An 11,240-nucleotide genomic window follows, 5' to 3' on the forward strand; every position below is an offset into this window, starting at 1 on the left:
CTGAGTGGTGAGTGCCAGATTCAAGAGCCCTGAGGGCAAGGGATGTGGTTGGGCTTGAGTCCCCTGATCTGGGTACTGGGACTTACTTGCAAGCAGAAAAGGTGGAGCAGTGGACATAGACCCTGATGCACATGGAGAACATGGCAGCTCATGTTGCAAAGGAAAGAGAACCGAACAAATTGGACAACCACCACAGCAAACAAGGAGAGTAAAAATCTGCATAAACAGAAACTTGAGGTGAACTATGTCAGCCAGTGGACACTGGAAGGGTTGCCTTACCCTTGGATCTGCAAAATCGACAGCATTTCAGAACTATCGATACCACTTGGTCAGAACCCTCAAAACAAGCACCACATCAGGACCCTGGGTTGATATTGGGTGGCAGTTCCCCTTCCCTGGGTACTGGGACGTTTGGGAGGCTGGGTTTAGCTTTTCCCTTTATCTCTCCACTTTCCCCAGAGAGAAGAAGAAATAGAGAATTTGAAAACAGTGATTTCACCCATTTTTCCCTAACTCTCAGTCCTTCCCACTGTGGTCAATTATGTAATCATCATAAAAATAGAAATAGAAATAATAAAAAAAGAAATAGAAATAATAAAAATAGAAATAAAAATAATAAAAAAAGATCTACCCTCTTAAGTCCTCCATCCTACACACATGCTTAACAGCTGTAACTGTCTCATGTTAATCACTCAAGGTTTATTTGTTTTATCACTAATAAATTAAATTCCTTGAGCCCTGTACAGGAACTATTCTAGGTACTGGTGGATGCCACAGTGGGAAAAAAAAGTAACAAATATCCTTGTCATCCTGGTATCAGTTTGCAAGATTCATTGAGTAGAATTTAGGGTCTTTAGGTGGTAAGTTCTCGGGGTGGAAAGCAAAAAGGGGAGTTAAAAGCGAGGTGGTGGGTCTCTTCCGAGTATAATTGAGAAGTGACACCTGCCTGAAAGCCCGAAGAAGAGAGGGAGTAAGCCACTGGAACGTTAGGAGAGGAGAATTGTAGCCTGTTTTTAGAAGGGTGACTAGGAGGCCACTGACTAGAGGGGAGAGGCCAGTGAGTGATTAGGTAATACAGATATTTTAACTTTAAAATTCATTGTTCTCTCCATTGTACCTCAAATGCTTTAATCTGTCTGTAAAGGGAGGCATGCTGCAATTCAGTGTTTTTCAGGGTGACCTGCTATATTTGCCTAGTGTGCTTATTAAACACAGAGTACTATTCACTAGGCAGTATTTGTAGACGTAGAAGTCTCAGAACTATGTCTCAAATGTATCCTTCTTTAAATTTAATTGGGTAAGTATGCCTAAAGTTGCCATTGTAAGTCACAAAGTGATATAAATATGTAATTGATATAATGTGTCATTAATTTCCTGTATTTAAAAACCAATTTGGTACACACTACTATAGCAAGTTTATATATGCATCTGTGTGATGTATTCAGGGCATTAAAGACTATTTCTATAACATTTTCCACATCAGAGTTGAAAATATTTTTACTTAAGAGTTCTGCCACCCCCTGCACAGTCTGTTCTGTGTTAGGAAAGGATGGACCTAAAAGTTAGTTGATTAGGTTTCCTTTCTATGTTTTTCTTTCATTTGTTTCCTTCTGGTTTCCTTTCTTGTTCATCTTCCCTTCTTGAAATCTAGCTGTCTTAATTTAACATTATCATTAACTTAAAAAAAAAAAAAAGATTTGTTTTTATTTGAAAGCCAGATTTACAGAGAGAAGCAGAAACAGAATGATCTTCCATCCGCTGGTTTGCTCTCCAAGTGGCTGCCTAAGCCGGAGCTGAGTTGATCTGACCTAGGATCCAGGAACCCCTTCAGGGTCTTCCATGTGGGTACAGGACCCAAAGCTTTGGGCTGTCCTCGACTGCTTTCCCAGGCCACAAGCAGGGAACTGGAAAGTAAGTGGAGCAGCTGGGACATGAACTGGCGCCCATATGGGATCCTAGCATGTGCAAGGCAGACTTTAGCCACTAGCCTACTGCGTCGGGCCCATTGTTAACATTTTGCTGGCTGTTCTTTTATGCATCTCCATACATACGTACATATATTCAAGATATAAATAATTTCACATAAGTGAGATCATATTAGTGTTTTTAATATAGCCACTTTTTAACAAGATTTATTTTATTTTTTGTTGGAAAGGTGGATATACAGAGGAGGAGAGACAGAGAGGAAGATCTTCTGTCTGTTGATACACTCCATAAGTGGCCACAATGGCCAGAGCTGTGCCGATCTGAAACCAGGAACCTGGGGCCCCTTTTGCGGCTGCCATATGGGTGCAGAGCCCCAAGGCCTAGGACTATCCTTGACTGCTTTCCCAGGCCAGCAAGGAGCTAGATGGGCAGCAGGGCTGCTAGGCTTAGAACCAATGCCCATATGGGATCTCAGCACATGCAGGGCAAGGACTTTAGCCACTAGGCTACCATGTCGGACCCATTTAACCACTTCCTTTTTCTTTTTTTTTTTTAATATATTTTTATTTTGAATTTTAAACTATGTGGTAGATTTTTGTATAGATTGGGATCCCCCCCAAACTCCCGCCTCTGGCAGATTTTCCCCATTTTACAATGGTGTAGTCCTTCATGAGAAATCATAATTCTATCAGTCTCTTATTTAAGTGTACCCCGACATTGTTGGTACAGACAATGTCGGACAGACAGTCCAGCATCCCATTGTCTACACATGTCCAGCAGTTTCTTTGGGAATCTATCTTTCATCTGAAAGCAGGGATGCATGTTCCATTGTACCCCCACATCTGGATATGATAGACCCCAGTACTCTGTCTCTATACATTTCCATAATTGAGAAGCCATGAAACAAGGTCAACAATTGGTATGAGTTAGAACAGCCACAACAACAACAACATCGACAACAACATCAACAACAAATTACAGCACCATGAAAAAACATGCCACTGATTAACCAACATGTGAATGACAAAAAGGAAACACAAAAGTCTCTTGGGAAAAATGATGTCATTGTGTAATCCATGAGCCAGTGTTGAATTCAACAAGAGAAAAGAAATTATTTGGAATAAACAAAACTTAAATAAAAAACATCAAAACATATAGGATACAGCAAAAAAAAAAAAAAAAGCAAGCAAACAAAAACCAGTATGGATTGGATTATTAAAGTTACACTTTGCATGCTGGTTTTCTTATATAAGAGAGAACATATGGTATTTGTTCTTTTGTGATCGACTCATTTCACTGAGCATAATGGTCTCTAGTTGGGACCACCTGGTTGTAAATAGAATGATTTCATTCTCCTTAATAGCTGAATAATATTCCATGGAGTAGATGTATCACAGTTTCTTTAACCACTCTTCTTTGGACACACATCTGGATTGTTTCCATGTTTTTGCTATTGTGGATTGTGTTGCTGCAAATATAGGATTACAGATCCCCTTCTCATATGCAGCTTTCACTTCTATTGGGTATATTCCTAGGAGTAGGATAGCTGGGTCATATGGCAGGTTTATTTGCAATTCTCCAAGCACTCTTCATACTGATTTCCACAGTGGTTGTACTAGCCTACACGCCCACCAGCAGTGAAGGAGGGTACCTTTCTCTCCACATCCACACCAACAGGTGTTGTTATTTGAGTTCTGAATGTAGGCCAGTCTCACTGGAGTTAGGTGGTACCTCAACGTGGTTTTCATTTGTATCTTTCTGAATGGCTAGGGAGCCTGAGCATCTTTTTATATGTCTGGCTAGCCATTTGAGTCTGTTCTTTTGAGAAATGTCTGTTCATTTCTTTTGCCCATTTTGTTACACAAGTTCTTTTGTTTGTTTTTTGCTGTCCCTGGGTTTCTGCCGCTCTTTGTAAATCCTGGATATTAGTATCCTGTCAATTGTATAGTGTGCAAAAATTTTCTCCCATTCTGTTGGCTGCTTCTTCACTTTGTTAATTGTTTCCTTTGCTGTACAGAAGCTTTTTAGTTTGATGTGGTCCCATTTGCTCATTTTGGCTTTGACTATCTGTGCTTTTGGCATCTTTTCTAAGAAGCCTTTCCCTGTTCCTATATCTTGGAGAGTGCTTCCTATGTTTTCCTTTAATAGTTTGATGGTTTCTGAGTGTAGATTTAGGTCCTTGATCCATTTAGAGCTGATTTTCATATAATGTGACAGGTGTGGGTCTTGCTTCTTAATTCTGCAAGCTGCTATTCAGTTGTCCCAATAGCATTTGTTGAATAGACCAGGAATTTTACCTGGATTGTTTTCAGTTTTCTTGTCAAAAAGTAGTTGACTATACATGTGTAGGCTCCCTTCTGGGGTTTCTGTTCTGTTCCATTGATCTTCTCTGTTTCTGTACCAGTATCAGATTGTTTTGATAACCGCTGCTCTGTAGTATGTCTTGAGGTCTGGAATTGTGATTCCTCCAGTTTGATTTCTATTTTTTCAGGATAGCTTTACTATTTGTGCTCTTTTGTGATTCCAGATGAACTTTCGTATCATCTTTTCTGTTTGTGAAAAGAATGTTGTTGGGATTTTGACTGGGATTGCGTTGAATCTGTATATTACTTTTGGTAATATGGTCATTTTGATGATGTTGATCCTACCAATCCAGGAACATGATAAGGTTCTCCATTTTTCAAGGTCTTCTATTTCCTTTTTTAATGTTTTATAGTTTTCATCATAGAGGTCTTTCACATATTTAGCTAGCTTAATTCCTAGGTATTTAAGATTCTTCTCTATTTTAAAGGGGACTGTACTTACAATTTCTTTTTCATACATGGAATGATTTGTGTACAGTAGTGCATTGACTTGTGTTCATTAGTTTTGTATCCTGCTACTCTACCAAAGTTTTTTTATGAGTTCAAATAGTCTCTTAACTGAGATTTTATATCTTGACTCTTGATTTATATATTTGTGTGTGACTATATGTGGTTTGGAGGCAAAGTGACAGAGAAAGAAAGGGGAACACGAGAGAGAGAGAGAGAGAGAGAGAGAGAGAGAAAACTCATGCACATGAAAGACTGAAAGACCTTTCATGAACTGTTTTACTCCCCACAGTTTGGACAGGTCCAGATTGAAGCCAGGAACTTGAAACTCCATTTGGGTCTACCAGATGAGTTACATTTGAATCATCATCCGCTGCTTTCCACGTGTGTTAACAGGAAGATGGATTGGAAGTGGATGAGTCAGGACTCAACCGAGGCGCTCCTGTATGTGATGCAGACATATAAGCTTAATTTGCTGCACCATAATGTTTGCCCCACTATGCAAATCACTCTAAAGCTTCGAACATTGTTCTCTATCAGCTTCCCAATTTGACCAAATGCCTTCAGTGGCTACCAGTATTTCTCAAGTATTTCTTAGTATTTCCCAAAGGATGTCACTCTGAACATAAGTACCCTAGTCTAATGCTGTCAGCAGCATGTGAAACAATAACAGAAAGCTAACGATATCACAACCTGATGGATTTATTATGTCACCAGTGTTTCTGAGGGTAGAGACAAGATGGGGAGGACAATTCCTGGGTTAATTTAGGTGCTTGATAATATCATGGACCCAAGTTCTTTTTGGTCATTCTTTACCATCCTCAGCTTACTGGCATTTATTTTCCAGCTTAGCCCAAGATATTAGCAGCAGCCAAAACACATCCTTGTACAACTTTTGAGCCATCAAAGATGCTGTTTTCTCTGGCTAAAAGCTTTTCAAAGAATTTACTAACATTCATAAATAGCCCAGATCCCCTTGGCCACAATGAACAACTAACACAATTAATACATGAAACTGTTACTGATAAGAAAAATGAAATGCTTTGGCTAGTGTAGAGTATTGAAGCTGGAGTCCAGAGCCCAGGGTGAGCATGTTCAAACTCATGGAGAGTTGATATTGAGGAAGATCAGGAAATGGCTTGATGAGGCATTTAGCAGTATGTGCCGTGAAAATGAATTTCCTCAGTTCCCTTCAAAGCTCATTGTAATCTGACCCCACAATAATCTAATTCAAAGTGTTTGTTTTAGACAAGCCAATCATTTGTGTCTCCTGTCTACATATCCTGTTGATAGCATTCCTGCCATGGCTCGTTTCATATTTCTTTCTTAGAAAGTTTTCCTGGTTCAATACCATGGGTAAGTCCATTAAACATCGTTAGTTTTTCTGTGTGTGTGTGTGTGTGTGTGTGTGTGTGTGTGTGTGTGTGTGTGTTAGGATTTTAAGTTTTAATTTTCTTTGAAAGGCCTTTTTTCTGAAAGGCAGACACACACATCAACAAACATGCACAGACAGACATCTTCTCCCTGGTGGTTCCTTCCCCAGATAATCACAACATGCAGTGCTGAACCAGGCTGAAGCCGAGAGTCCAGAAAGAAGTCTAGACCATGAATGTGGCTGGCAAAGAGCTACGGACTTGAGCCATCGTTGGCTGTCTCCCAGAGTGTGCATTAGCATAAACTGGAAGTGGAGCCCGGACTTGAACCTGGGAATGTAGGTGTCTTAACCACTGTAGCAAATCTTCATTCTGAATGTGTCCGTTTTAAATAAAAAATTATTAAATGGAATTTGAATTCCAGTTCCTCAAGCACACAAGTCACATTTAAAGAGTTCAGTGGTCACCTTAGGCTAGCGCTACCATATTAGCTACCAAAGATACAGGACATTTCCATCATCATAGAACATTGCTATGGGTGGAATGACTCAGAGTCCCCCAAACTGCACCTGTTATTTAACACTATATGAAACACTGTCTAAGAACAGATTCTGAGCTCTAGAATTAGTTCCAAGTGGCCCAGTAAAGATGAAGAAAACTGCTTAGAGGTCTAAATTTATTCTTTTTATGGAAATTTGCCGAATTGTGATGATTGCACTAATTTCCTCCTCCTGTAAACATTTTTGTCATTCAGTCTACATATCAAGTTGTAGAATTTTTGCTGTAGGCATTTACATTATCAGATTGTTTTATAAAGTATTTTTTCCCCTTAGAAGACATTCTGTGGAATATTTTGCTTGCATTTTTCAAAATGTCTAATACAGTGTTGAGTACATAGTAAACACAAGATATCAACAGGTTAATTGAACTCTATAGCACTGATATATTTAATTGACAGTTCTTTGAAAAATCATGGTGCCGTCTCTCCAGTATTGGACATGGAGATGATAATGGAAAGAGTATCTCTATAATATATACTTCAATTTCATTTGGTGAAAATAAATCTGGGATTTCTGGTCATGTTTCCAATAAAAGAATATTCAAGTAACATCTGCAGCGTTTTTGAATTGACCGTTTTAAAAGAAAAGTGGTCTTACTCTTTGACTCTTTTGTGGAACATGAACTAGATAAACCTCTGGAGTCACAGCTGTTAACTTCCTGATGCAGACAAACTCCTCACAGGAACTGGAGTTCATCTCCCTGTGGACTAACTAGAGAACCCCAGGTTGCTGTTCTGGCCACTGTGTTTTGATGATTTCATAATGGCCTGAGAATTGCTGGGGCAGGCACTTCTGACCTTGGCATATTAGAGAATAGTGAGTTCTGTATCTTCACAGGTTAAAGCAGGGTGAATGATCAAGTTGACAGTAACATTGTAGCTGTGAGGAATGTTTCTTTTGTGCACAGTCCCACAGATTGTCATTTCAAGGTTGAATTTGAATTATTTGCAATAGCAAATAATTGCTTCCCTAGGCGGCACCCATCTTTTAATACAAAATCAACCTAGTCTGTTACTTAAGAAATAAAACTTCTAGTGAACAAATTATTTGCCTCTAAGATGCTTTACATGAAATTGGATTCTGTAGCAGTCACATTTCTGAGATACTGGATCAATCCACATAGATCAGGCCTGCTACATAATGGATCCCCTAGAAGTGTTCTTTCTTCTCATCAGACTTGTTGAGTTGAATGACAATTCTCAGACTTTATTAGAGAGTAAAAATTTATTTTAAATGTTTTGCCTTCCAATTGAAACAATGTTATTAAGTTTTTTCCTGGGAAAACTAGACCAAATGAAAAGTATCTTTTCTCCCTTTGTTTATATAAGTGGACAACCAAAAAAGTATCCATATGTGATACTTTCTGAGCATTCTTGATTAAAAGTTACACAGGAATTGTTTGATGTTGATTGGTATTGGATAGATCTGCATTTAAAATAGGTCTGGATGGTCTACTGATGGTCTGCTGTGGTCTGGAACTGTAGTGTCTGGCTTACGGTATTTCAGATATTCTAAATGTTTGAGCTCTTATGCCATAGTAAAGACCCTGGAACTGATGGTATGCCTTATCTCAATTTCTGCCTCCAGAGCAGGAACTGGGATAAAACGATGTAATACGTGGGACACTTGTATATCTGGAATTTCAGAGAGTGTATTTATGCCAGAATATCTGTGTATGTAGAAAACTCAGTTTTTTATTTTTGCAAAAGGTCATAAATGTGTTCAAAACACTAACGTTTCTCTGCTAATTCTTTTCTTGCCATTTAATAATTTAATGTAGAGCAAGAATTAGTACTGACTCAACAAATTAGTAAAAATTAAATCTATACAACCTCACACTGTACACATATCATTTATAATCTTTATAATCCTCACAATCCTATGAAGTTTTGTAGCTAAGAAGACTAAAACTAAGAAAGATTTAAGTAAATTTCATAAGAACACTTCAGTAAGTCAGAATTCAAACTTAAGCCTGGAAGATTTCTAAGCCCTTGCTCTTTCCTGTGTCACATTCTTGTGTATATTTCTTTGACTCAAGTAGATTATAAGATTTGGATGTCAGGAACTGTGTGTTAAAGTGTTTTATTCTGAGGCAGGTGTTTGATGCAGTGTTTCACATGACACTCGGATGCCTACAATCTATATTCAGAAGTGCCTGGGTTTGAGTCCCAGGTCTATTTACCATTCTGCCTTGCAGGGTGCATGCATAGTAGTAGGAATGCAGAATGGTAAACAGATTGTAGGAATCTGAAGTGTCATCAAGGGCCTGGGTCGCTGTCACCCTCAGGGACACCCAGATTGAATTCCCAGCTCCTGGTTTCATCCTGACTCAGACTTGCTGGAATTTTGGAAGGAACCCAAGGATGGAAGCTTTCTCTTGTCAGTCTCTGCACTTTTTCACTAAAATGAAAATAAATAAAAATTTGAAAGTATTTTGTATTCAGCTGATCCAGAGCAGTGATGTGTCAAGTGTTGCTGCTCTTGTGGAAGGTGGTATGGACAGGTTCTGAGAGATAGGTGCACACTTTGTAAATTTTGAACAGTGGTCTTAAGATTGTAGTAACTTCATGATGAAGCAGAAGATGAAGCATAGGTTTGGATGACTTTTCCCTTTCTCATCTTGCCCCCAGTTCAAAGTGTTTACATCTCTGAATAGCCAACACTCTGTTAAGTCTGCAGTTGTATTTCATGCTCTCAAGCATTGGCACAATTTTCTTTGTAGTTTTATTGCCTCCACTCACCCCCCATTTTTGTTTTTCCTGAAGAATCAGCTTATTCTATCATAGCCAGTCTACTTTCTGTCATTTGCTGATTTCCATGGTATGCTGAGAAATCCTGGCCTGTCTTCTTCAGTATCACTTTGTGGGGTGAGTGCTTGCCACAATTCTTACAGAAGTTCCAACTTGTTTCAGGTCATCATGTTTGCCAGATCAGCATGGGAAGCAACATACTAACTCTTCTTGACCTTCTAAAGGGCTGTTTAGTGCCATGTTTTTAGAAAATAATATTCCTGGGCCCAGGACAATGGCTCAGTGGCTAAATCCTCACCTTGCATGCACCAGGATCCCATATGGGTGCCAGTCCCTGTCCTGGCTGCCCCACTTCCCTTCCAGATTCCTGCTTATGACCTGGGAAAGCAGTAGAGGAGGACCCAAGGCCTTAAGACCCTGCATCTTCCTGGGAGACCTGGAAGAAGCTCCTGGCTCCTGGCTTTGGATCGGCCCAGCTTCCGCCATTGCAACCACATGGGGAGTGAACCAGCAGACAGAAAATCTCCCTCTCTGTAAATCTGTCTTTCTAATATAATTAAATAGATCTTTCAATTAAAAAAAGGAAAATAATGTTACTTTGTACCCCCAGACCATGATATGGTTGTTTAGAAATGGTACCATTGTTGTCAGGTCTTGAGTTTAATCACTGGACCTATATGAAAGCCCGAAGACTGCAAGAGTTTTTTTGTCTCATTTGCTCACTCTTCTGTCTGCAGTACCCAGGACAAACATGTAGTTGCACCTCAATAAATATTTGTTAATGGCTAAATAAATTCTATGGAAACCTGTTGCCTTTCTTCTATGGCTGAATATTCTATTTTTAACCTGGTCGAATTTCTTTCGTATCTAAGCCACTGACTACAGGGGAGCTGGGGAATAGAAAGGTAGATGGAACAACATACACTTATCACTTCTACTGCAAATACCAGCCAGGCCCATGCCTTCCAGAAGCTAGGTCAATAGCGTTATCTTTTGAATAAAGGATGATAATGAGAAAAAACTAAATCCAGAAACAGTTCTGTGGCAGAGGTGAGGGGAAATGCATTTCATTCTCTCTTCTTTTTGAATTTTTCAAAAGGATGATGTCTTTGAACATCCTTCATATGTGTTTGGTTTATCATCAGATTTATTTATTTACAAGTAAGGTGTAGTTATATAACTCAGGCAGTTTGCTAATAAATATACCAAACAACCACCAAAAATTGAAGCCATACATTTCCACTTTAATATTACAAAATCTAGAAAAATAAAAGTTTTGCAAATGTGATTAATTGCATGTACCATATGAGTGTCACAGTTTATATTGCATATTGGGTTTTAAATTGATAAGCATTCCAAGATCAAAACAATGTAGGTTTATTTTAGATATTCTTGCTTGGCAGATTACCAGGCGTCTGTATGGTGTTTACCTTGGGAAGCTAAAGTTCACATGTTGCAAACACATGCCAAAATTCTCTTAGATTAAGGTTTGTATTTAACCAGTGCTGACTTTCTTTTCTTTATGGCTTTGAAGTAATAATTTGCAGTAGTGATTATGCTAACAAACTGTCTCTTGGTGTTCATTTGGATAAAAGTAATTCATCAAGTACATTTGCCCCTTCCTTAAAGTAATTTTTCTCTTCATGATTTTCCTACTGAGCAAGAAGTTTATACCCAGTGGGGATAATAGAATTCCCTACTGGGCAGGAAATTAACAATAAAAGTAGGTTAATAAGCCTTTATTAAGCACCTATAATTAGAATGGATGCTGTGGAAAGAGAAGAAATAGAGAGCTGCCTCTGCCCTTGGGGAAACCTACAA

At 38.8% G+C, this 11,240-nt stretch overlaps 1 long non-coding RNA gene across 1 annotated transcript; it reads left to right on the forward strand.

The window, feature by feature from the left end:
* Positions 1-416: 416 nt before the first annotated feature.
* On the forward strand, positions 417-10,040 carry LOC121159524. Its single transcript, XR_005884385.1, has 3 exons — positions 417-534; positions 3,008-3,010; positions 10,030-10,040. It is a non-coding gene; the product is annotated as an uncharacterized LOC121159524 (long non-coding RNA).
* Positions 10,041-11,240: the final 1,200 nt, after the last annotated feature.

This window comes from Ochotona curzoniae, unplaced genomic scaffold (assembly GCF_017591425.1).
Source record: "Ochotona curzoniae isolate NIBS_2020 unplaced genomic scaffold, NIBS_Ocur_1.0 contig_43, whole genome shotgun sequence".
NCBI classification, from domain to species: Eukaryota; Metazoa; Chordata; class Mammalia; order Lagomorpha; family Ochotonidae; genus Ochotona; species Ochotona curzoniae.